Here is a 27,784-nt window from a genome sequence, read left to right as displayed (position 1 = left end):
ATGAGTGAGGCGCTTCGTGTGAATTGCTTATGGTATCTGTTGGCTTTTGTACAACTCTGGATGTCGCAGCAGTCCCCATCCAAAAATGTCCCAGCCCTGGCGGTGTGCCTTGCAGGTACCAGGCAAGACCAGGGAATTCCCCCTCCTGCCAGTTTCCTGTGAGATGTGACTCAAGGTCTGGTGAGCTTGGGACACATGTGTTCTGAGATATGACCTTAGATCTCAGGAGATTTTCCCCTTCGTCAAGCGCTTTTAGTCAACAGGGAAGAGTGGCTGTGAATTCAGGAGCAGGACGACACAGACTGCGCTGAAATGTCCAAAGCCTGGGAAAGTTCTCAGGGACTCGGTTCATTTTTCAATCATCTGTATCTGTCATAACAGATTACCAGTTTTAGTTTCTTAAACCTACACCAACTTATTCTTATGGTCTGAACATGAAAAGTCCACGAGGTTCACTGCACTAAAGTCAACAAGGCAGCAGGGCTGCGTTTCTTTCTGGAGGCTCCATGGAAGAATCTGTTTGTTGTCCCTTCCAGCTTCTAGAAGATGCCCACATTGTCAGCTCAGAGCCCGTTCCATCTCCAAAGCTGGCCATGGCTGATCAGTTACTCTCAAAATATGTTATCTTGACACTGACTCTCCCTCTTTCACTTCCATGGACCCTTGTGATTACATTGGCCCCTCCAGGCTAATCTCCTCAGATCAAGTTCCTTAATGTAATCACATCTACAAAGTCTCTATGCCATGTAAAGTAGCATTTCCCCAAATTCATGGGGTGATCATGTGGACATTTGTGGGAAGCTCTACTCTACCATAGCTACCCCCATCAGTGAACACATTTCTAAAGCATGTCAATCAATGCAGTCTCCGCATTACTGTAAATCAGCACGTTACCACATCTTAGTCTACTGCTTTTGAGTGCCAACCTGCCATCAGCTGACACCAGCTCATTTATGTCCCTGACATTCACCATTTCCAGAACTCCACACTTCCCAAAAATTCTACATAAGATCAGCAGTGTGGCCAGTTCAGAGAGACCGTGAGTGACTGATGGGGCTTGTCCTTCCTGAAGGAAGCAATACATTCAGCTCTGTGCTTGGTGCTGCAGAAATTATGAGGAGAGATTGTCATTTTTCAGCATATTTCAGTATTATGTGTATACACTTACCAGAACATAACTAAATGAAAGGGAAAAGAGAAAGAAAGACCATGCACGTACCAGTGTTGAGGCATTTGAATTGGGGAGAAGGAAGGAGAAAATCTGTGGTGAGATGAATCTGAGGATCCTGTGCTTCAAAGGTTCTCAGGGATCAGAGCTGTGTGCTGCAAGCAGTTTTAAGGGGGGCCAGGGCTGAAGGAGTGGGTATGGATTGACTGTGTCCTGTTAAAATTCTTACGTTCAACTCTAATGCCCAGTGTGACTGTACTTGCAGAAAGGCCTTTACAAGAAGATATAAGATTAAATGAAGTTAAGGGCATGGGGCCCTTGATCCAATAGGTTTAATGTCTCTGAAACAGTGAGCTTGAGCTCCCCACCTCCCACCTGAGCACAAGCACCCAGAAAAGGACACATGAGACCACACAGCAAAGAGGGTTCTCTGTGAGGACAGGAATAGAGCTCTCACTCAAACCTGAATTGCTGAGAACTTCCAGTCTTGATCTTAGATTTCCAGCCTCCAGAATTGAGAGAAAACACCTGTCTCTTAAATCCATGTAACATGTGGTATTCTGTGAAGGCAGCCCAAGCTGACTAATGTGGGTCTCACTCAGTCATTGGCCTCAGCAGCTTATCCTACCTGGGCATTTCCAGACTCGAACTCAGTTTTGTCTATATTCCGGAACTGGCACTCACTATCCACTTTCTCCTTGTGAAGAATGATCTGTGAATTTCCTTTTTTTTAAGTTAGCTCTATGCCCAATGTGTGGCTTGAACTCACTGACCCCAAGATCAAGAGTCACATGCTCTATCAATGGAGCCAGCCAGGTGTGACTGACCTGTGACTTGTCACATGGTTGATGATTTCATAGCACAATTTACCACATGTAGGAATGACCTAGACCAAAGATCTTCCCGGATTTTCTTTTGATCAAGTTTGACCTCAAATATCAACCTAGAATGACCTGGGAATTCTAGATCCAGATTCTGCAGGGTGACTCCTTGACCCCACATGGCATGCTCTTCCTTTTCTCTTGGAAAATTTCTGTGCTTCTGACTCTCCAGAACCACAAGACATGTATTTGACTACTGTTGAGGGAGCTGGGCTTAGTCTCGGGGAGCCACAGTTGAAAAGGAAAGAATCCCCAGAATCAGGGCATGTTGGGGTGGATGGAATTATAGAGGATGTGGGAGGAAAAGAAGCTGAGGATGAGAGCCCCTCTCGCACTCCACTTTTTTGAGGGCCAAAAATTTCCTTTTCTAGGAGCAGCAGATGAGACACTTCCAGCAATAGTAAATAATAATAATATTAATAATAATAATAATAATAATAATAATTTATAGAAGCAAGGATTCAGTGCAGCCTCTAGGTTTGAAGGCCTGGAGGCTCTTACATAGATGCCAAGCCAGCACAGCAGAAGAGGACCTCAAAGTCCGTGAAGTGTGAGTTCACCAAGCAGATAAGGAGCTCTTTGCAGATAGCCGGAGTGTGCTTAGTGGAGGTGATCTCGCAAATGAAAACTCAGGTGGGAAGAACATGCACAGGCCAATGGCACTGTGGGCTGAGGGAGAAGACAGTCTGTTCCAGCGCAGGTGTATCTGCTCATGGCCACCAGCTCCATTTGGGCAGGCACAGGTACTCTGCTAATCTAGGTTTGCTTGGCTCCGCCTTGAAGTCTTCTTTGACACAGGCCAACACAGGAAATGCTGTGTCAGCCTGAGGGGAAGATGAAGGAAAACTTTCCACCAGCAAGAAAAGCACTAATCTTTCTCCCTGTTTGATCAGATCCTGGGGAGCGCAGCATTCATGGCCACCTGCCCCCAGACCCTTCCCCCTACAAGACTAGGCATGACAGGTCTTAGGCCAATGTTGGGGGAAGGGTGACCAAGAGTCAGGAAGCCCCGGGCATTCAGGATGACATCTGCCTGCAAAATCTCCACGCACTGAACATTGGGTGCCTGCTTCTACATTGTGGGTTCCGAGAGCAGGACCATGGCGCCCCTCGTGGCCTCTTGGGGGAGGCGCACAAGGATCCCAGGATTGAGGCAAGGGCATGTATAAAGGATACAATCCCACCTTCCCCTCTAGACCCAGCTGAGAGTTCACAGCAGGAGGTGAGCCGGGTTCCAGGCACACCTCATCCTTCCCTTCAGTTCCTCCACAACTGTACTTTGGATGAGATTTCTGCAGTCCAAATCAGCCCTTGGAAGGAACAATACCATGTCTTGAAAACAAAACAAAACAGCTATTCCGAAGACACTAGAAGAATCTGGGCAATTTTATGTTCATCAGCGGACACTTCTAGGATTCTGATTGCCTATGTCTGGATTGCGCCTCTAGGTACTGTCTTACTTTTACATACACACACACACACACACACACACACACACATATGTATATACATACATATATACACATATATATGTATATGTATATGTATATGTACATATATATGTATATATATTTCCAGAATCAGTTGCTCTAGTAATGAACCCTCTACCTTCACTGCCCTCTTTTAGCTTCTCTTGGTCTTCTTTATTGCTACCATTTCCTTTGAGCATCTATTGGGTCATTATTATGGCTGAACTGCCAGATTCTTTGTCCATTTAATAGGCTTCATGAGGTACTGTACTGCATCTTTGTGAGATCTGTGAGATCATTTTGGTGTCTATTTGTATGGTATTTGTGTTGTACTTTCCTATGATCCTGTTGCCAGAGATTGATTCTAGAGCTGCTTTAATTAAGTGGGCTGGGTTGTTGGTGCACTACTAAGAAAGAATGAGTCCATCAGTAAGTATATTTTGTCATGAAGACCTTGGCTTGCCTCCTATGTCTTCCCCATTGTGTCTTGAACATTCAGGACACTCTCTTCTATAGATGTGATCTGACTGGCTCTATCACAAACCTCCTGTGGACCTTGTCATATGCAGATAAGATAAGCCAAGAGATTCACATTGAGTTTTCAGTGACATTAAAATCTTTTGACAAGGGTTCCTGGTAACCCACAAATCTTCACAACATTTGTGGAGATGTATACTGTAATTTACATTTTTTGAAAACTGTAAATGGGGCGCCTGGGTGGTTCAGTCAGTTGAGCGTTTGACCTTGGCTCAGGTCATGATCTCGCGGTTTGTGTGATCACCGAGTTGGGTTCTGTGCGGGGCCTGGAGCATGCTTCAGATTCTGTGTCTCCCTCTCTCTCTGCCCCTCCCGTGTTCATGCTCTGTCCATCTGTCTGTCTCTCCCTCTCAAAAATAAAACGTTTAAAAAAACCCTGAAATTGAGGTCAATATATTTATTGTAATTCTATTTTACATTAACATTCTTCATCTCATCTTGTTAAACTTGTCAACATCTGTTTGGGTGGTGACTCTGTCCATTTGGACTACTCTAACAAAATAGACCAAAGAAATTTATTTCTTAAGGCTCTGGAGGCTGCAGATGTTTCGGGAAGAAACACAAACTCCACACACACACGCAGAAACACACATACACACACACAATGAGAGTTACAGCACATGGATTCACATGTAGACACATCTACTTCCCTGCACACAAACTCACACCACCTAATGACACTACTGTGCTGCCAGGGACACTCCAATGTGACCATCGTTCTTTTCCTGGGAAACCCCTATGGACTGCCATGTCCCTTATTCTCTTTCCAAAAGGAGGTATAATCATAGTGGCCCTGCACAATAAGCCTGAAAAACAGCCCCACTTTTCTCATATTCCAGATCTCTCTTCACATAGGTAGGGGCTACAGAATACATTCCCCATTCACATTCCCTCAGGGTGTTCTGCAATGTCAGCACAGAAAACACTATGAGGAACAGATCATGCTGTGTTTTTTTGCACATCTCTTTTGTTATGTTAGTGACAGGAACAAACCAGATGGGAAAGAGTGATAGAGGCCAGGGAACCCCAAAGCAAGAGCAGAGCAAATGTAGTCACAGACAAAGGTATCGTATACTCCTACAGGATGTGCATTTCAAGTCCTTTTTAAATTTTATTTTTTTAATGCGTTCTGGTTTTAAGAGGGAGAGACACAGAGAGTGAGGTCAGGATAGGGGTCTAGAGACGGGGATACACAGAATCCAAAGTAGACTCCAGGTTCTGAACTTCAGGACACACCCTTATGCAGGGATCGGCTTCTTGCACCCTGAAATCATGACGTGAACCAAGTTCGGGCATTTAGCAGACTGGGCCATCCATGCACTCCACAAGTTGGTTAGGAAAAATGATATCCAAGAATGTAATTTGGATGCTCATGAAAAGCTCAGGATCCTGCAGACAGTAACTGATTCTGCAATTTTTCAACACCTTTGTAATCATGTATCTGTTGGTAATGGACTGTCACTGGACATTGTCACTTTTGACTGTTATATACCAATCAGTGTGCACATACTTAGAGTCATATGCCTTAATTCTATTGAAGGAGAAAGAAAATAATCTTCATTCTTACATAAGGAAAGGGAAGCTTACTTCCGAAGTCGATGTGGAATCTCCGTCTCTGTTCTCCATGGAAATTCCATCATTCAGGTCACTGATGGAACCTAAGAAGATACACAGATAGTTTCAGGACACCAGTGGGACTGCTCAGGAGTGTTCCCTGGTTTTTGCTTCGTGGAGTTATTGACACAAGTATATGGAGACCGGTGGTTCCTGAGTATCAACAGACCTGCTGCTGGGTCATCCTTGGTACATAAAAGAAGGTAAAGGAAAGGAGCAGGGAAGCAAATGGAAACAAGGCCTGTGAATTTTCGCTGCAGGGAATATAATCAATGGGAAATATTGGAAACAGTGAGATGCATGCTATGTTTTGCTAATGGATCCCAATGATCCTAATGCTTGTTTCAAGATCAGGAAATGATCCTGCATTGCGGACATTTTCAAGACAATGTGTTTGCCCTGACTATGCAGGACATATGCAACCAGGTGGTGGAAACAATCCTCACTACCAAAGTTTGATCTGGGTTCCTGTTTACCACGGTCCTTTCAGTGTGCACGTTAAGGTTTGAGTACTTCCTAAGGCTTATCATACTGTTATGAAATTGACTAGAAATCTTCCTGATTCTTCGCTGCCTAGGCCCCATATGAGAGATGCTGTTAAGTGTGAAAGATTTTGGGCCATTTTTTTTCCTTCTTTATCTCCACCTCCCTAGAGGGAATACCAAACAAACTTTCAGGTGCATCTGTCCTGAGGGAAGAATGTACTGTTGTAGGCAGTGTGCACTGACCCTGACTTAGAGTCCTGGAAATTGGTCACCTGAATTGTTGTGTGTGAGTAGCACATATCTTCTGAAGAAACACCCACTCCACACACACACACACACACACACACACACACACACATCACAGAGAAACATCCACCACCCTCATACACAAAAACCACACCAGCTAAATGGTCTACGTGCTGTCCATACCTGTAGAACAAGGTTTTTGTCTTACCGTACAATCCGTTTTCCTCACAAAACTCCATCTGCCACTCCCAGCAGGAACCCAGAAATCAGGGATTCTCTCCAGACCAAAACAGATGAGAAAGCCTCACCCTCAGAGTCATCAAGAGTCCTTCTCAAGAAGTTTCCAATTCCAGAATATATACCATGAACGTTTACTGTGGCCTCACCCTGCAATTACAAAATAGGCAACAATATGAGGTTCACATCATCCTGTGCACAGGGTTTACACATGAATTTTGTTCTCTTGGTGATGTTAGCAGCTAATCGGGATGCAGGTTTTGAGTCAATGACTTCAATCATACAAAGGTGACCTGTGAAAAGGCTTCCGTTTTCAAGGTCACATCTCCCAAGTCAGTTTAATCAGCACATACAAAATTCTTTTCCACAGAGGAAAATGATCTCCTGACAAATGCTGACTACCATACAGTTTCTCACTGGTGGTGTAATTATTACTTTTTTCCCTTGGTGAAATCATATCAGTTGGTGATAGAATCACAGGAAAAACCTTCAACAGTAATAAATTGGATATAACCTCACAGATGGCCAAGCACAGATGTTCATATCTTAATTCCCTTGAAATCGAAGTAAAGCAATCGTACTCTTTCAGGTACAGAAAATATCTTTACCTCAGGAAGAGTTGTGGGTGCTTCTTCCACCTTTGTGCTGGGAAGCTTTTGCATCAGGTCTTCGGGGGCAGCTAGGAGGAATCAGAGCAACCATCAAGACACTGGTGGGGCAGCTCAGGAACTAGTCAGAGGTTTTATTGATTGAACATGAGGCAAGCGTGTGCATGTGGGTGAAGAGTAATTATGGACTGTGCTGCAGCTGGGCATTCTCTAGGGGGACCAAGGATGGCACAGAAAAGGAGCAGGAAATAAATGGGCTACAGGGGGTTTGTCTTTCCAGCAGAGACGATCCTGAGGGAGATGAGATAGTTAATGAAAGTCGTGGAAAGCCTGAAGTGCCTTGCATGTCAAGATTGAGTCTCCTGGCCTCTCTTGATTGTTTGAAGGTCAGCCCATTTATCACTGTCTGCCTCTTTGAAAATCTGTTCTTCTGCCAGAATCCCCATCGTGTATTTGCTAGGAATTTGTATTGATCATGTCTACTTTGGAATTTGTCCTTGACGAAATGCAACTTTGAATGTGAAGGTGCATTTCATCCTAGGAAAAGAATCCTCTTAGATTTCCTCATGAATCATTTTGTCATAAAGATTATTACATCTAGAAGCCTTGAAAATACTGACATCCCATCATGTGAAAGGAAACACTATTGATCCCCTTGCTATACTCCGCCCACTTTTCTTTGGTCTGTAAGATGTACGTGTGTCCAGGGAGTCAGTGCTGTCCATCATGGCCCATGCCATCCAACAAATGACAAGTTCCTTGTGGAGGGGAGGCCTGGAATGAGCACTGAAAGTGTCTACCATTGCCATGCAGGAGGTTTGAAATAAAAGTGCTAGACACGTAGCTTACTACCCAGTTTTACTTTGAGTTCCTCTTTCAGAATGGCCTATGGGTGTGTGCTTACAGTTTTGTGGTATTTCTTTCCTTTTGTGTTCATGGTTATTTCTTTAGTTTGAGAAAGTGCATGAGACGGGGAAGAGCAGAGACAATGAGAGAGAGCATCCCATCAGGCTTCGTGCTGTCAGCATAGAGCTTGACGTAGGGCTTGAGCTCCAGAAACTTGACAACATAACCTGGACCGAAATAAAGAGTCAGACGCTGAACCGACTGTGCCGCACAAGAGCCCACAGAATTGGAGCACTTTTAATGCTATTGGTAATGTCATCAAATACACTAAGTTGTCTCTCTTCCTTTTCTGCTATTGGCTATGTGTAAGCAAAGACCCCAGCTATGAGAGATGTGGACTTGCACTGTCCTCCATGCAGCGTCTCACCTTCCAGAATCTCTGGGCTGACCACAAGAATGTGGTCCTTTTATGTGCATTTGAGACAACGACATGCCCAAATCATCTGCGCCTACTTCTCTGCCCTGCTTATGTGACTACTTAGGACACTGTGTGAGTTTAGGAGGTGATTGGGCCTTGTAGAGTCTAGCATTTCCAGGCAGCTACAAATTGCTAAAATTCCTTTCCTCTGTGACTAATGGTGCCATGGCTGAGTGCTAGGTGTATATTAGTAGTCCAGAGCAACTGGGGACTGACTCCTGCGTTCAGATCTTGGCTCTCCATGTAATAGGGCAAGTTTTAGGGTCATAAAGCAAACATGGTCATAGTGCTTTACTGGACATCTCTCTCAGTACACCTTAACCATCATTCCCAGGAGGAACACAGACACAGGACACAACCTACTTTATCCCACAAAGTTTTCCACAAAGACTGATTTTCCTAAATATGAACACTTTTCCTTTGCCCCAGCATCGATCTGTAGTTGAGAAAATAAAACACGATGAAGATCACACCATCCTATACACTTTGGCATAGGTCTTTCATTTGGTGAAGATCAGGAGATAAAACACTATGTACAGTGGTTGAGTCTTTTCCCACCCCCAAGTTAAGGAAGACACACATAAGGATTTTGAGCTTGTTATGCCAGATGTGTCAAGTTCATTCTTATCATCAAATCCTAAATTCTTTTTAGGAGGAACATGTCCTGCTGAGGAAAGTGTTCACTGACATATAGTTTGAAACAGGGACTCTCACGTTTTATTTCCCTTTTGTACTTGCTGTCACTGGGTAATAGACTTTCACTCAGCATTCTCCCAAGCAAGGAAACTGCATATCTAACCATTAAGTTTCATTGTCAGATTTACCTCTCTGCATTTGATTGAAGAGGTAAGAAAGGAAGTAACACTTCTCAGAGAAAGTGAAGTGAGCTTACCTCGGAAAGAGATGGGACTACTTCCTCTGCCCTGTCTCTGGGAAGGTCCTCAGATGGCTCCTCTCAGGCATCTAGGAGGACACAGAGTAGCTGTCAGGACATTGGTTGTGCTGCTCAGGAATGACTCAGGGAGATTTGTTTGAGTGGACATGGAGCCACAGTGCATGCATGTGATTCCTGAACAAGCAAGGCCTGACCTGCTGATGATCCAATGTCCTTGGTGGACAAAGAGGAGCAGGAAGGAAATGAGATAGAGAGCCTTTGCTTTCAAGCCAAAGGGATCTACTCAATGTGAAATCATCAGTCTCAAATAGGGAAACGCTCAATGCGCACTGTGTTTCAGTGATGGAGTCCGCTCACTTGTCCTGCCCACTGGAAAGGGCCATTTCAGCTTCCAGGCCTGCATATATGCCGCTGGCGAATTTGTCTTCTATCCTTCTGCGTTATTAGGTTTGTACAGGATGAAATACACATTAATTTGATCCTTCTATGACTCTACAAGTACACACTGGGTGGCATTCTTTACACGAATAATGCTGTGGACTCAGCACTAATATCTACTTCCAAGACATTTCCATTCTATTGTAAATAACCTCTCTCTCTTTCCACTGCTGCAGCCATCCTACCTTCTACTTTCTGCGTCTACAAATTTGTTTACTCTAGTTTCCTCATATAGTGGTATGTCTTTCCATGTGAGTCTTCTTTCAAAGAGCATATTACTTATTCAAAGTTCATGCATTTTTTAGCATATGGTAAAATTTATGATATTTTATGTTTGAATAATTTTCCATTGACTGCACAGATCATATTTTATTTATACTCTCATCACTTGATGGACTTTTGGGTGGTGTCTCTATGTCTACTGGAAAATCTGCTGCCATGAATATTTGGTGCAAATTTCTGTCAGTTACTGTAATGGGGATACTTGTAATTCTGCATTTGTCAGTCGCATAGAACCCTGAAGCACAAAGAAGGTCTTTCAACATAAACTGTGTTTTGACTTCATAAGAAGTATGTATGTTCTTTCCTGAATTGTGATATATGTAATACCCTCATGTATGATGTTGTGAATGGGGGAAAGTGGAGGGGTGGTATATTGGAACTTGCTGTATTATGTGTTAAAAGTTTATGTTAAGTGAACCTGTTGCCAATCATGTCTACTATTTTCGAAAAATCGGAAAACACTGTTTCATGGAGAGATCTATATTGATCTCTGTTCAAAAGGTAGCTAATGTGCATACATTCAGGTACTAGACACTTGTGTACCATTCAACATGGATCCTTCATTGATATAGAAATGTTTCTTAATTTCTGTAGTTATTGTAGTATGATTGACTCAAGGAGTTTAAATTTTTAGCCTTGAAATCGCTGAAACGCCTGCCTCGACATTTTATACTGTTCTGAAAGTACAGGACAATGAATGAAAAAAATAATTCTTAATCAACTTAATGAGTAAATTTCCACGGTACCTTCCTCCCTCTGGTACAGGAAGATGGTGCACCCTGGTGTGCGACCAGAAGCAGTCTCTTTTCTTCATGGATATTGTTGTCCTGGGTGGCACATCTTGTGCTTCATTTCCACAGCAATTTCCTGGGCAATGCAGAGAAATAGTAAGGTTGGCATCTTGATGGAAGAAGACCATAGAACAATTTGTCATGCTTTTCTCGTAGTTCATCCTTCCACTCTCCCTGCTCACCAGCTGCGTGACAAATCTCATGCATCAAAAATGGACTTAGGAAAATGTTGAGCTTTGGTTTTCACCTCAAACGGCTCACAGCCAGGTTTGGTGGGCCAATCCTGTTATTTAGCAGAGACATTAATAGAAATGCAGTAAAGCACAGTCACCACACATGATGGCCAGGGTTGACATCACAATAAGAATCTACACATACCTGACAGTGGTAAGAGAGGGCTCTGTTCCTCAGTTTCCTGTTCTCACATGTGAACGTGTTAAGATGCTGTGCTCATTCATGTGCTCTGATGGGGCTAAAAGTGATGTACTACAAGTGAAACCTCGAGAACAACAAATGTTGGGTGCTTTACAATTTCTCTGTAAGTGTTCAGTTACTGCATGTCTATAGGAAGAGTTAGACACATGATAACGGTTGACTCCAGAGAGGATACTTGGAGGGATGCACCATGTTGGAGGGTGGAACCTCACTGTTTCGCCTTCCCATGGTAGTGATTCTCTACAGCTCAGAGAATACATGTATTATCTACTCTTATCATCCCCGTGTCAGTACTGTTGGGAGGGCAAGCAGAGGCTGTCACCAATATTTCACAGTGGTTGACAAAGAAATTTAGGGACACGAAGTGACCTGATTGGAGTGTCCACCATGATGTATGACGTATCCTGGAGAGCAAGGTAGTTACGTCTCTGGTTCAGAGATCGCTGACCACCTGAGACCTGTCCAGGGTCTGTGAGGAAGTGCTTTGTACCTCTGAATCAGGAACTGCCCTCACTTACAGACATCCTCCTGTCCCAAGATTCTGTGGGAGACAGTGGGTGCCGGGCAGGAGGGGCCTGTGCTATGGAAATAATCTGCATCCTACCCCAGCCTCCTGCCTCTCTGTTTCAGTCCGTGACAGAAAATATGGTGCAGTTTTTCCAAATGAAGACCCAATGGAAGACCAGGGAAGTGTACCTTTAGCCATCCTCCCCCAGCTTTTCAGAAAGTCAGCTCACTCACCTAAGGCATTCCCAATAGCTATTTGAACATTCACATGGACCAGTGGTCTGCTTGGCCCCAAAGATGATTCAATATTTGGGCCATTCCAGACCAACTGCCACACTAGGACTCAGACGAGACTTTGCTTCCCTTCAACTGACCAACCCTGATGAGAAGTTTGTGGGGATGAACAGGAAAGTTACCATCTGTGCTGGGGCTTGCTGATTGAATGACTTAAGTTTATGATGCTCAGAGTGTTACTATTGATCTGAGGAAAATCCTAAGGGGCCTGGAATAAGGTCTGGCCTAGAGCCACTGGCTTGGATGCAGTGGCTGCAGTGAACACCTCCTTGCTCCTTCCTTCCTCTCCCACATCTAGTCTTTATTTTTAGGTCTCTTTATCCTATCTGGACACTGTAGGTGTAGAGTTCAGACTCCTGTCTGTTTTTAGAGCATCTCCTCCTTGTGCCCAGCCTGGAGACCCCACCTGAGGTCTCCCTTTGACTGTTATCAGGCAGTCCGTTACTAAGTTGCCAAACATTGCCAAACATTTATTCCACCCACCCAATGGCATGTTCCCTTCTCCTTTGCCCTCAGGCATCACCCAGACAGCTCGTGGTCCCTTCCATACCAGCCCAGGACAATACCCAAGAAATCCTAGTTCCTTTCCGTCTAAAAATGTCGCGATTTAGACTACTCATATTTACGTTCAGAATTTGACATCTGCATTCAGAAGAGTTGAGTTCCAATTCCCTTCCCTGTCATGTCTGTTGCTGGGGTGGAATCAAGATTCTCCTGACCCAATGAGAGCAGTGTGGGTGTGTTCTCTGTGTGTGTACTCAGTAAGACTGTGTACACACTGGGAATTCAGAAATAGCACAGTTTTCTGTATTGTGGAAGATCTTTATGAAAGCCAGCTCCATGGAAAAATCAAACGTAGAACTTAAGTTTTACAGCAAAATAAGATAGTACATTCATAGAACTCAGTTGACAAATTAGGGGTGGAGGTGAACAGCAAGAGAAAAGTTCAGTGGCAGATAGCCTACTTGAAAGAACAGAATTCAGAAAATGAGTAGGAACATACCTAAAGAACAACAATTCACATTTCCCATCATGGGGGAACTTCTCACCAGTGACCAAACTGCAACAGCTCAGCTCACACGGTAACAATTGGAATGGAAGCAAAGGTGCATCATCACATCTCCATGGTGATGGGTCATCAGACAACTTTCAGAGTGAAGGCACCTCTACATTCTGTGGTTCCAGCTTGCTCCTGTCTTGCCTAGTGTATGTCCTCATGGGCAAGTGGGCCATTTAAGACGGTATGTTTTGTTTTGAAACATGATTCCTATCCCACACCATATTCTCTGTGAAAACAGGGATAACAGAAAAAAAAAAAAGAATAAAAAAGAAAAAAAAAGAAAAGGAAAAGTCCTGCTTTCTAATGGAGTTAATGGTGAAATTTTCAGTGTGGAGAGGAATAAATGGAATATGTTCAGAATGCAAAGATATTCCTTTCTTGAGTAGAAATCCCAGCTCATCCCATTTCTGATATTCCTCATTGATGGGACAAATTTAGACAAACCAATTCACATTTGTTCTAGAGAGAAAATGAGCATCAGTAGGAATTCAATTTTAAAAAATTATAATACTTTCTCAGAACATAACTATCAAGTTATATCTTATCATCATCCTATATTAAATATGTTTACACTGTATGCAACAAAATCTGTACACTTAGTTAACCCTTCTGAGCTCCTTGAATATTGTCACTGTTACAATACATATACAGTGAGCAATTAATAAAGTAAGACTCAGAATATTCCCATCCAAGTGTTCAGTAAAAACATAATCAAGGCTATTTTTGTCTCAATGTACTTATTAATGTGTTTATTGATTTCTTTGTTCATTTCCATGTGTATTTACCTAATTTATTTGGAGAGCTTGAGATGTGGAGAGGGTGTGAGGTAGAGAGAGTGAGGGAGAAACAAAAGCATGCTTCATGCTAGCACGGAGGTCAACGTGGGGCACTAGGGAGACCCTGAGAAGGCCAGGATTTGTGCAGGGTCACACTCATGGTCAGGGGCAGGAGCCTGGCCTCAACCCAGCCTTGTGTCATCAACGCTGAGGCACTGGCTGCGCCCAGGCCTCCTGGGGGCGTTTGGTGAGGTGTGTTGGTGTCACTGTATGGACAGGGTATGGGGTGGAGTGGAGCCCTTCTGCAGCCTGAGGGCATGGTTCTTGCATGAGGAAGAAGTCTGGTAAGGGGACCACAGGCAGTGACCTCACGTCCTTGACAACAGAACACAACAGAATTCACAACACAGTAAGCAGGCACCCACATTCTGGAGACAGCGTCTTGCTGGGCTTATTTGTTTGGAAACCTGCACATAAGCAACATGCTTTCCTGCTGTGTGCCCATGTCACAAGGCTATCAGCTCAGGAGAGCCAACAGTGACACTGTTTCCCGATCCTGGAGACAGTGTGTCATGTCTCACACTGGGCGCCTCTGGATTCTAGCTTGGAAAGACCCAAAGGTAACAGAGAGAGTCCCAGATCTGTCCAGTCAAGCCTGATACCTCTTTTACTGACCTGTGCGGCCCCACTTCCCCTTCCCATGTGTGTGTCTATGTGTGGAAGGAAGGGTCATGTGTGGCAGGCCCACCTGAGGGGATACAGTCTGATAAAGGGTCAGATGCCCAGTGGATGGTCATGCTCACAACCCAGGTCAAGGCTGGCTGAAAGGGACAGGGTGTTCTGGGGCTTCCCTCTTGTCCCCAAGTTTCATCCTGAGACCTAAAGGTGTATGTCACTGCGTCCTGGGTGCAGGGCTGTAGACAGGTTAGTTATCAAACTGGGAGCATCCGTGGGAGAAGACAGAAGGACCCTGACGATGGCTGGGCAGGTCTGTGATACCTCTGGGACAGCGGCTATTCAGTGCCTTTGCAGAAGACTACAGATAAGATCAGGGATTGGCTGGCAGACCCATGCTCTGTCTACCCTGTTGAGGTGCCCATGTGTGCAACTTCCCAGGAGGGCCACTCTGGACACAGGGAGAATGTGACCAATGGGGAGTCTCCAGAAACAAGAGCTGACCCTAGCCCTGTTTCTGCTCCTGCCCCCAGCCCTCCCACAGTTCCTGCCCCTGGCCTCGCTCCTGCCCTGTTGGTGCCACTGCCCCTGCCCCTGCCCTTGGTCCTGTTCTTTCCTTGCCCCTGCTCCTGCCTCTGCCCCAGTCCCTGCTCCTGCCCCTGTTCTTGCTCTTTCCCCTGACCTTTTCCCTGTCACTGCCCCCACCAGGATCCCAGAGACCTTGTGAGCCCCCACAGCCCCATGGGGACACCCAGTTGTAGGATGACACTTAGTTCAATCACCCAAGCCCAACACCCTAGCAGAATTCTTCTTCCTCTCCCTATTTGTTCTTTCATCCCCTAGGATGTCCACATCCAAATCTTCATATCTCTAATGTGAGTACAATAGTTTATGTGTCAATTGTAGAAGAACAATTAATAATTATCTGATTTTAAAGTGAGATCGTTCTGAATTATGAGGATAAGCCCAATGTAAATATGATGGTCCCTAAGGGTGGAAGGAGGAAGAAGAAAGGGTCACAATTCCTGATGGAAACCTCACCTGGACATTATTTTTCCCAAATGTTTGATTGACAATTCTTTCCCATTAACATAACATATACAACAGCGCAACTACACAAACACTTGCGCATTCTTTTTATGACTATTAGTATTCTTGGTGCTGAATATGAGACAGGATAATGCAGAACAGAAATTTAAAAAAAATGCATGTACCATAGCAGTGTGAGAAATGGATACATTATCTTGACATGAAGTTGAATATGTTGTGTGAAATCTATCTCTCCCTCTCTCTCTGTCTTTGCCCTCTTTCTCTCTCTCTCCCTAGTTAGTGATAAATAGGTGATGGATATAGATTGATAGATAGATAACATACAGATTTCAGATACGTATGTACATATGTAAAATGCTCACAAACTCAAATTGGATGTACAAATAATGTTGAGAATGTATTTCTAAGACAACATAGCTTTTCTGACAAATTGGATGAAATACATTTGAGTAAATTAAAAACTGTGATATGGTGATGAGTTTGACAACAATGTAAATGACATTAATGTTGTGAGGTCTTGTTTTTCAGATACACAAAATATGTTTTTTCTTGGTGCCTATGATAAACACATTTTCCATTTACATTACTATTAAACTATGCCAACTTTTACAAATAGGCATTAGAATCAGCCAACCCAGTCCTCCTTCTCTTCCATACCTTCATACTCCTGCATCACAGGCCTAAACCACTGACCTTATGATTGGTCACTTCGCCCTTGTCCACATAACGAAACAATTCACTATACTGTTTATGATGTCTACAGATCTGATTGAAATATTAAACTTTTGGAATACTTTCAAGTGTAAGGCTTTATTCTGCAAAGACACTTGGTCTGTCTATGAGCACCACCTGCCTCCTGAGCATCCTCTAGGCCATCATCATCATCATCGCCAGCACCTCCTGGTTGGTCAGATTTAAACAGAAATGCACAGGGATGCCTGGGTGGCTCTGTTAAGTGTCTGGCTTCGTCTCAGGTCATGATCTCATGGTCCATGAGTTCAAGCTCCACATCGGGTTCTGTGCTGACAGCTCAGAGCCTGGAGCCTGCTCCAGGTTCTGTGTCTCCCTCTCTCTCTTCCCCTCCCCTGCTCTTGCTCTGTCTCTGTCTCTCTCAAAAATAAATAAGGATTAAAAACTCTTTAACAGAAATTCACAAAGTACATCTTTCATTCTTTTATCATCCAATGGCTTCTGTTTGTCTCTCAATAATAACTGTATCTTCCATACTTCTGCTTCTAACGTGACCCAGAGGAATCTACTGCATGTCAGTAAATACTGTCCATTTTACCACATAAGCTCCATCATCAGGTGCTGTTTTTCATTTTGACATTATCCAGGGATTTTTTCTTCATGGGAGTCAGGCTGCTCTCAAGTGCATACATGGTGACTTTCTTGTCCAGGCATCAGAGGCAGTGCCAGCACCTTCACAGCACCAGCCTCTCCTCAAGAGTCTCCCCAGAGACAAGGGTCACCCAGACCGTCCTGTTGTTTGTGAGTTTCTTTGTGGCCATGTACTGGGTGGACGACATCATCTCCTTGTCCGCTACTCTGTTATGGACATAAGATAGAGTCATCCTGGATTTTCAGAAGCTTGTGTCCAATGTCTATGCCACTATCAGTGCATTGGTGTTAATTTGTTCTGACAAAAGAAAAAAAAATGTGTTTCAAAAGTGTAGGAAAATGACAATCAATTTACAATTATTTATTCATGAAGTAATTAACCTGAAAATTGGTTCTTTTCCTTTAATCAAATGTCAGATTATTTGTTTTATGTAACATTTAAACTGTAGTTTTAATTTAAAGGTAATTTAAAATTATATTTTGGGGGGTACCTGGGTGGCTCAGTCAGTTGAGCATCAGCTTCAGCTCATGTAATGATCTCACACTTTGTGAGTTACAGCCCCATATTGGCCTCAGCTTCTGTCAGCCTGTCAGACTGCTAGCAAGGTGCAGTGTTTGGATATTCTGTCCCTCTGTCTTCCCCTTCCCAGTTTGCGCTCTCCCCCAAATGAATAAATATTTATAAAAATAGTATCAGGAGTTCTGGGTGGATCAGTGCGTGTTAGCGTCTGATTCTTGATTTCCGCTCAGGTCATGATCTCATGTTCTATGAGTTCAAGCCCCACATCAGGCTCTCTGCTGACAGCACAGAGCTTGCTTTGGATTCTGTGTCTCCTTCCGTCTCCCTCTCCTTCTCTCCTGATTGAGCTCTCTCTCTCTCAAAAATAAACACTAAAAAGTTAAAATAAATAAATAAACTTAAAAAATAAAAATAAATAAAACAAAAAATATCTTAATTTATCTAAATATTTTGAAACCTGTGATGTGAAGGAGCCTCCAGTTTGTTTAGTTTACCATTCAGGAAGATTAGATATTCCTATGCATTTACAATTCCTGTCTCTTTCACTTTAATTCTCAAACTCCCTTTAGGAAAATTGTCTCTTGTACAAGAAAATTACACTCTAAATTATTATTGTGAATTAGTACAATGTTAGTATTACCTATTGGTTATGCAGTATTTTTAAACTTAAATTTACTCTTATTCAAGAGACTTAGCTATGTATCCAATTTTACTTAGCAACAATTTCTCTCTGCCCTCTTTATACTTACTTCTCTGTGTTCTGGCTTCTATTAAGGCTGCAGAGATTTTACCCTCACCTTTGTAGTTTTTCTCTATTTTATCTTTCATTGCTTTTAAACCTCTCCCCCCTTTTCTCAGTGCTTTTACATTTTTTTTTTTTGCTTTTCTTTTTTTAAATTTTTTTTAAATTTAAATTCCTGTTAGTTAACATACAGTGTAATATTAGTTTCAGAGGCACAAAATAGTGATTCAACACTTCCATACATCACCCCCTGCTCATCAAGACAAGTGCACTTTTTAATCCTCATCACCCTTTTAACACAGCATCCACCCATCTCCCCCCGGGAACCATCAGTGTGTTCTTTATACTTATGAGTCTGTTTGTTGGTTTGCCTCTCTCTCTCTTTTTTCCCCCTTAGTTTGTTTTGTTTCTTGAATTCCACATATGAATGAAGTCATATGGTATTTGTCTTTCTCTGACTGACTTATTTCACTTAGCATTATCCTCTCTAGCTCCATCCATGTTATTGAGATTAAAATGTTTTTGATGGCTGAATAATATTCCATTGCATACATATATGTCACTTCTTTTTTATCTATTCATCAGCTGATGGACACTTGGGCTCTTTCCATAGTTTGGCTATTGTTAGATATGCTGCTATAAACATCAGGGTGCATGTATCCCTTTGAATTAGTATTTTTTTATCCTTTAGATATTTCCTTTTCTTTTGTGTTATCCAGTTTGGTTAATATTTTATGTAATTTTAGTACATTTTTGTTACAATGAATTTCTGATTTGTAACATTATTGTCTAAATTTGAATTTAGAAATTTATTAATCATTTATTTAATTTTATTTTCTATTTTTATATACTCTAGTGAACCAACTTTTTTCCTCTCATTTTGATCTTCCTACATCTGTAGTGAAAAGTGAATTCCTCATAATACTCCAGTCTTTAATGTGCTTGGTTGCAATATTGCTTCTCAAGATTCTAGCTATTATAACTTTCATCAACTTAGATTCATTTTTAAACTTTTAAAATTTATTATTTAAATTTAAGTTCATTAACATACACTATAATATTGGTTTCAAATGCATAACCCAGTGAATAACCACTTACATGCAACACCCAATGCTCATCCCAACAAGTTACTCCTTAATGCCCATCACCCTGCTGCCCCATCATTCACACAGCTCCCCTCCAGCAACTCTCAGTTTGTTCTCTGTGTTTGTCTTTTATGGTTTGCCTCCCTCTCTGTTTTTCTCTTATTTTTTCCCTTTCCCTATGTTCATGTGTTGAGTTTCTAAAATTCCACATATGAGGGAAATCATGTATTTGTCATTCTCTGCCTGACATATTTTGCATATCATAATACCCTGTAGTTCCATCCACATTGCTGCAAATGGCAAGATTTCACTCCTTTTCATCACTGAGCAATATTTCACACTGCTCTCTCTCTCTCTCTCTCTCTCTCTCTCACACACACACACACACACACACACACAAATCACCTTTTCTTTATCCATTCACCATTTGATGGATTTGGACTCTTTCAATAATTTGGATATTATTTAAATTTTTTTTTCAACATTTTTTATTTATTTTTGGGACAGAGAGAGACAGAGCATGAACGGGGGAGGGGCAGAGAGAGAGGGAGACACAGAATCGGAAACAGGCTCCAGGCTCCGAGCCATCAGCCCAGAGCCTGACGCGGGGCTCGAACTCACGGACCGCGAGATCGTGACCTGGCTGAAGTCGGACGCTTAACCGACTGCGCCACCCAGGCGCCCCAATAATTTGGATATTATTGATGGCACTGCTATAAACATTGGTGAGCATATGCCCCATCATAACAGCTTTTTGGTATCATTTGAATAAATCCCTAGTAGTGCAATTGATGGGCCACCAGGGTAGTTCTATTTTTAATTTTCTAAGGAAACTGAATACTGTTTATCAGAGTCCTGCATCAGTTTCCCTTCCCACCAACAGTGCAAAAATATTCCCCTTTCTTTCCCACCTTGACAACATCTGTTTTTTCCTGAGTTGTTAATTTAAGACATTTTTTTTTCAGGTGTGACATGATACCTCATTGTGGTTTCAATTTGTATTTCCTTGATGATGAATGATGTTGAGCTTCTTTTCATGTGAGCATTAGCTCTCTGGATGTCTTCTTTGGAAAAGTGTTTATCCATGTCTTCTACCCATTTATTCAATGGATTGTTGTGCTTTTATTTTTTTTGTTTCTTTGTTTTTAATTTCTGGGGGTGTCTGCTAAGTTCTTTATAGATTTTGGATACAAACTCTTTATCAGATGTGTTATTTGCAAATATCTTGTCCCATTCAGTTTACTTTTTTTTTTTAGCAGAAGTGTAAATTTGTTTAATACTTATGGAAAACAATTGATAATTGGCAATATTGATAAATGTAATGTCCCCTCTGGCCTAGAAATTACATTTTAAAAATTTTACCTTAAAATCTATCAGCACACACACATGAAATTGCATTGATTTCAGCAACATTTGTAAAAACAAAAGATTGGAAACAACCCAGATACCAGATGTCCACGCACAAAACTGACTATGGTACATTCATATAGTAGGATAGTATGCAACTATTAAAAAGCATGAAGATGTATACCAAATACTTTTTTTTCAATATATGAAATTTATTGTCAAATTGGTTTCCATACAACACCCACTGCTCATCCCAAAAGGTGCCCTCCTCAATACCCATCACCCACCCTCCCCTCCCTTTACTTTTGCTGATTGTTTCCTTTGTTGTGCAGAAGCTTTTTATCTTGATGAAGTCCCAATAGTTCATTTTTGCTTTTATTTTTCTTGCCTCCAGTGACATGTCTAGTAAGAAGTTGCTGTAGCTGAGGTCAAAGACATTGTTGCATGTGTTCTCTTCTAGGATTTTGATGGTTTCGTGTCTCAAATTTTGTTCTTTCATCCATTTTGAATTTATTTTTGTGCATGGTGTAAGAAAGTGATCCAGTTTCATTTTGCTGCATTTCGCTGTACAGTTTTCTCAAAAACATTTGCTGAGGAGATTTTTTTAATCTTTATTTATTTTTCAGAGAGAGAGACAGTGCACAAGTTGGGGGAGGGGCACAGAGACATAGAGACAGAATCTGAAGCAGGCTCTGGGCTCTGAGCTGGGCTCTGAGACCCTGATGTGGGGCTGGAACTCACGAAAGGTGAGATCATGACCTGAGCCAGTGTTAGATTCATAAACCACTGACTCACCAAGGCACCCAAGACTGTTTTTTTTCTTCCATTGGATAATCTTTCCTGCCTTCTTGACGATGAGCTTACTATATAGTTGAGGGTCCATGTATTCAGTTTCAGTAATCAATCTGTTTTTGTTCCAGTACCATACTGTTTTCATGACTTCAGCTTTGGAATATAGCTTGAAATCCAGAATTGTAATGCCTCCAGTTTTATTTTTTAGGATTTCTTTCGCTATTCAGCGTCTTTTGTGGTTCCACACAAAGTAGGATTGTGTGATCTAACTCTGCATAGAATGCTGGTGGTATTTTGTTAAGGGTAGCATGAAATGTGTAGGTTGATTTGGGTAGTCATTTTCAGATTGATTTGGGTAGTATTGTTCAGAGTATACACCTCTTTAGTTAGGTTTATTCCTAAGAATCATATGTTTTCTGGTGCAATTGTAAATGGGGTTTATTCCTAGATTTATTTTTCTGTTGTTTTGTTATGTTGTATAGAATTGCAACAAATTTCTGCACATTGATTTTATATCTTGCAACTTCCTTAATTTGTGGATTAGTTCTAAAAATTTTTTGGTGGAGATCTTTCGTGTTTTGAATATAGAGTAGCATGTAATTTACACATAATGAAATTTTTATTTTTCCTTGCCAATTTGTATGCCCCTTATTTCTTTTTGTTGTCTGATTGCTAAGGTTAAGACTTCTACTACTTATTAATTAGAAATGGTGAGTGTGGGCATCCTTATCTTGTTCCTGACCATAGGAGAAAGGCTCTTGGCTTTTCCCCAATGAAGGTGAAATTAGCTGACGGTCTTTCATTCATTGTCTTTGTAATGTTGAGGTATGTTTCATCTACCCCTACTTTGTTGAGTTTTTTTTTTTTTTTAATCAGGAATGGATGCTGTACTTTGCCAAATGCTTTTTGTGCATCTATTGACAAGATCATATCGTTTTTATTCTTTCTTTTATTAATGTGGTTCTGTCACATTGAATGATCTGCAAATATTGAACCAGCCCTTCAATACAAGAATAAATCCCTGATCATGATGAATAATTCTTTTAATGTACACTTGAATTCAATTTTCTAGTATCTTGTTGAGAATTTTTCCATACATGTTTATCTGGGGTATTGGCCTGTAATTCTCCTTTTTAGTGGGGTCTTTGCCTGCCTTTGGAATCAAGGCGATATTGGCTTTATAGAATGAATTTGAAGTTTTTGTTCTGTGGCTATTTTTATGGAATAGTTTGAGAAGGATAGGATTCACTCTTCTTTAAACATATGGCAGTATTCCCCTGGGAATTTATCTGGCCCAGAACTTTTACTTGTTGAGAATTTTTTGAAACTGATTCAATTTCCTTGCTGGTTTTGGGTCTATTTAAATTTTCGATCTTTACTCTTTCAGTTTGCAAGTTGGTAAGTGTCTAGGAATTTGTTTATTTCTTCCACATTGCCCAGTTTTTGGCATATACTTTTTCATAGTATGCCCTTAACAACTATAACAACTTTGTTATAATTAACTTTAAACTTTATCCTTGTCATAACTGCATTTATGTTTCTGTATCATACACCATGGGTTACTTCAGTGGTGACTTTATTCTATAAACAACCAAAGAGGCTGTATATGCATGACTTGTACTCTAAGACATTCTGTAAATATCAAAATAGCAGAGAAATGAAAAGATCAATGATTGCCCACCTTTACAAGAAGAAACAGTGTTGAATATTTGGAATACAGGGGACTTTTAGGACAACAGGGACACTGTGTATGATTCCAAAATGGTGCCTAGAAATAACTATCCATTTCTCCAAACCCACACAATGTGCAACACCAGAAGGGCACAATAATGTAAACTCTGGAATTTGGGTGATTATGATGTGTCAAAGTATGTTAAGCAGTTGTAACAAATTGTACTACTGCAGTAGAGGATGGGTATATGGAGGAGGCTATGCATGTGTGGAAACAGAGTATATCTGTAGCTTTATCTCAAATTTTCTGCAAAAAAATAATTTGAAAATTTGAAATGTTTACAAAACATAAGATTTACTACATAAGCAAAGTGAACAAAAGTCTATTTGCACCACTTGCTACCTAATCATAAACAAGGTCATCAATGACAGTCCCAGAACTTTCTGGTTGCAAAATAAAAAAAAAAAATTTCACCATCTAGGAATATAAACTAAGAAAAAAATAGAACTATTAATGAATTCAAGAGCAGATTCTTTAAAAAGATTTTCAAAAATGGTGAGGCAATTGGAAAATAGATAAAGCTCAGAAGTTGTGCTAGACTTCTCATAAAAAGAGAAGACAACTAAGTGAAACCATAATGAATGGGGAGAAATAAGAACCGAGAACACAGAAATGGAAATAATTATAAGATTATATTATTAAAATTATATGCAAACAAATTGAACACTACGGAATAAACTTATACATTATCAGAAACATATAATCTTCCAAAATGAATCAGAAAAAAATATGGAACATTTGAACAGACCAATAATTTGTAATAAAATTGAATCATTAAACAAAAAATCTCCCAAAAAGCAAACTCCAGGGACTGCATTGAATGTGTAGATTGTTTAGGATAACATAGATATTTTACCAATATTAGTTCCATCAATCCATGAGCATGGAATGTTTTTCCATTTCTTTGTGTCTTCTTCAATTTCTTTCATAAGGTTTCTATAATTTTCATGATACAGGGCTTTTACCTCTTTAGTTAGGTTTATTCCCAGGTATCTTATGTTTTTTTTTTTTTTTTTTTTTTTTGGTGCAATTGTAAATGGGATTTATTCCTTGATTTCAATTTCTGGTGCTTCTTTATTGATGTATAGAAATTCAACCAATTGCTATACATTGATTTTATGTCCTGTGACTTTAGTGAATTTATGTATCAGCTCTAGCCAATTTTCAGTGGATTTTTTTGAGTTTTCCCTATAGAGTATCATGTCATCTGTGAAGAGACAGAGTTTGACTTCTTCCATGCTGATTTGGTTCTTTTTGATTTCTTTTTGTTGTCTGATTAGGAGGCTAAGACTTCCAGTACAATATTGAACAACAATGGTGAGAATGGACATCCCTGCCATGTTAAGATCTTAGGGAGAATGCTCTTAGTTTTTCCCCATTGAGGATGATATTAGCTGTGTGGCGGAAATGAACAACTCAGGAAACCACAGCTGTTGTTGAGGATGCAGAGAAAGGGGAACTCCTTTGCACTTTTGGTGGGAATGTAAACTGGGGCAGTCACTCTGGAAAATAATATGGAGCTACGTCAAAAAGTTAATAATAGAACACCTCTATGACGCAGCAATTGCACCACTAGGTACTTACCCAAAGGATACAAAATACTGATTTGAATGGGACCATGCACCCCAATGTCTATAGCAGTTCTATAAACTATAGCCAAATTATGGAAATAGCTCAAATGTCCATCATCTGATGAATGGATAAAGATGTGATATATATAATACACACACACACACACACACACACACACACACAATGGAATGCTACCCGGTAAAAACATCTAACATTTTCCCCTTTCCCTCTCCCATGGTCTTGCATTAAGTTTCTCAGGATCCACATAAGAGTGAAAACATATGGTATCTGTCTTTCTCTGTATGACTTATTTCACTTAGCATAACACTTTCCAGTTACATCCACGTTGTTATAAAAGGCCCTGTTTCATTCTTTCTCATTGCCAGGTAGTATCTCAGCTATGATTTGTTCAAGTACACCTTCAGCCCCTTTTTCTCTCTCTTCTTCTTCTGGAATTTCTTTGGTATGGGTATTGTTCCATTTGATTGCATCACTTATTTCACTAATTCTCCCCTCTTGATCCTGGATTTTTTTTTTTATCTCTCTTTTTCTCAACTTCCATTTTTCCATAATTCTACGTTCTATTTCATGTATTCTCTCCTCTGCCTCTACAATCCATGTTATGGCCATCTCCATTTTATTTTGCACCTCATTTATAGCATTTTGTAACTCCTCATGACTATTTTTTAGTCCTTTGATATCTGTAGCTATAGATTCTCTGTTGTGCTCTATGCTTTTTTCAAGCCCAGTGATTAATTTTATGACTATTATTCTAAACTCTTGTTCTGTTGTATTGCTTAAATCGGTTTTGATCAATTTGTTAGCTGACACTATTTCCTGGAATTTCTTTTGAGGAGAATTCTTCCGTTTTGTAATTTTGGGTAGTCCTTGTGGTAGCTCCAAAGTACAGGGAATTTTCCTGTTATTGTCCAGAGAAACTTGTGTTGGTGGGCGGGGCCACAGTCAGACCTGATATCTGCCACCAGCCCACTGCTGGGGCCACAGTCAGGCTGTTGTGTACTTTATCTTCCCTTGTCCCAAGGGAAGGACTCACTGTGGAGTCGTGTGGCCTCTGTCTGGGCTGCTTGCACACTGCCAGGCTTGTGGTGCTGCTTCTATGGAATCTGGCCCAGGCCATATTAGCTTGGGTGGATAAGCAAGCTGCACAGGGGCAGGAGGGGCAGGCTTAGCTAACTTTCCCATAGCTGGTGCCCTGTGGAAGGGGCTGTGTAGTTCTGGGAGAGGGCAGTCCTGTCAGAAGGATGGATCCACAGAAGTCTAGTGTTGGGTGTTTGTGTGGTGCAAGCAAGTTCAGTGATGGGAACTGTTTCCCTTTGGAATTTCGGATGGGGGATAGGAGAGGGAAATGGAGCTTTCCAGCACATTTGTTCCCCCAGAGTTCTGTACTTCTGGGCCTTAACAACTTTCCATCCTGGCATCCTCTGGCCCTCCTTGCTCTCTGAGAGCAGAGATGTTGACTTTTAACATTCCAGAAGTGAAGTCCCACTGGCTGTCAGAACTCATGCAATCTGGCTCCTTCTCTTTTGCAAGCTAGACTTCAAGGGCTCTGTTTGCCCAGCAGGCTGTCCCTCCAAAGCCCAGGCTCCCTCCTGCCAGTCAATGTAGCAAACATCTCCTCTTTGCCCTTCCTACCATCTTCCAGTTTTAATACACACAGTATCATGTCATCTGCAAGTAGTGAACGTTTGAATTTTTGCCGATTTAGATGCCTTTTATTTCCTTTTTCTGTCTGATTACTGAGGCTAGGACTTCCATTACTATGTTAAATTCCAATGGTGAGAGTGGACATCACTGTCTTATTTATGACTGTGGAGGAAAAGCTCTCAGTTTTTTTCCTTCCCATTGACGATCAAGTTAGTTGTGAGTCTTTCATACATGATCATTCTACTGTGGAGGTATATTACCCATACTCCTACTTTACTGATGACTTTTCTCAAGAAATGACACAGCGGTTTGTATACATTTTTTCTACGTAGTTTTAGAGGACCATATAGTTCTTATCCATTTTTAATTCATATTGTACATCACGTTGAAATTTGTGAATATTGAACCACCATTTCAGTCCAGGAATAAATACCACTTGAATGATTCTTTAAATGTACTGTTGGACGTCACTTGCCAGGGTCTTGTTGAGAATTCTTGCATCAATTTTCATTAGGGTTATTGCCCTGTATTATCTTTTCTAGTGGAGTATTTTCTGGTTTTGTATTCTTGCATTGAAAGGTAAAGATTGCCTTGTAGAATGAGTTTGGAAATTTCCTTCATTTATATTTTTTTGGGGGGATCTGCTTGAGAAGAATGGGCATTAACACTTCTTTTAATGTTTGGTGGAATTCCCCTGGAAAACCATCTGGCTGAGGACTTGTTTGTTTGGGGCGTGGGGTTGATTACGAATTCAGTTTGTTGGTTATAAGTGTATTCAAGCTTTCTATTTCTTCCCGTTTCAGCTTTAGTAATTTGTATGTTTCTAGGAATTATCCAATAATTCCAGATTGCCCAACTGGTTGGCATTAATTTTTCATAATATCCTTTTACAATTTGTTGCATTTCTGTGTTGTTCATGGTAATCTCTTCTTGCTCATTCGTAATTCTACTTATTTGGTTCCTTTCTCTTTTAGTTTTAGAAGTCTGGATGAGGGTTTATGAATTTTACTAATTTATTCAAAGAAACACCTTCTGTTTCATTGATCTGTTCTACTGATTATTTTTATTTTTTTCTATATCATTTATTTTAGTATAATTTTTATTATTTCCATTTTTTCTGCTAGCTTTCAGATGAATTTGTCGTGCTTTTTCTAGCTCTATGAGGTGTAAATTATGGTTGTGTATTTGACCCTTTTCCTACTTCTTCAGGTAAGCC

At 41.0% G+C, this 27,784-nt stretch overlaps 1 pseudogene; it reads left to right on the top strand.

Annotated features, from left to right (window-relative positions):
• LOC109261285 (vomeronasal type-1 receptor 90-like) lies at nt 1-27,738 on the top strand (annotated as a pseudogene).
• Nucleotides 27,739-27,784: the final 46 nt, after the last annotated feature.

Source organism: Panthera pardus, unplaced genomic scaffold (assembly GCF_024362965.1).
Source record: "Panthera pardus isolate Hobbes unplaced genomic scaffold, ASM2436296v1 HiC_scaffold_21, whole genome shotgun sequence".
Lineage (NCBI taxonomy): Eukaryota > Metazoa > Chordata > Mammalia > Carnivora > Felidae > Panthera > Panthera pardus.
Note: the sequence above shows the minus strand (reverse complement) of the source record. Positions and strands in the feature narration are given on the sequence as shown.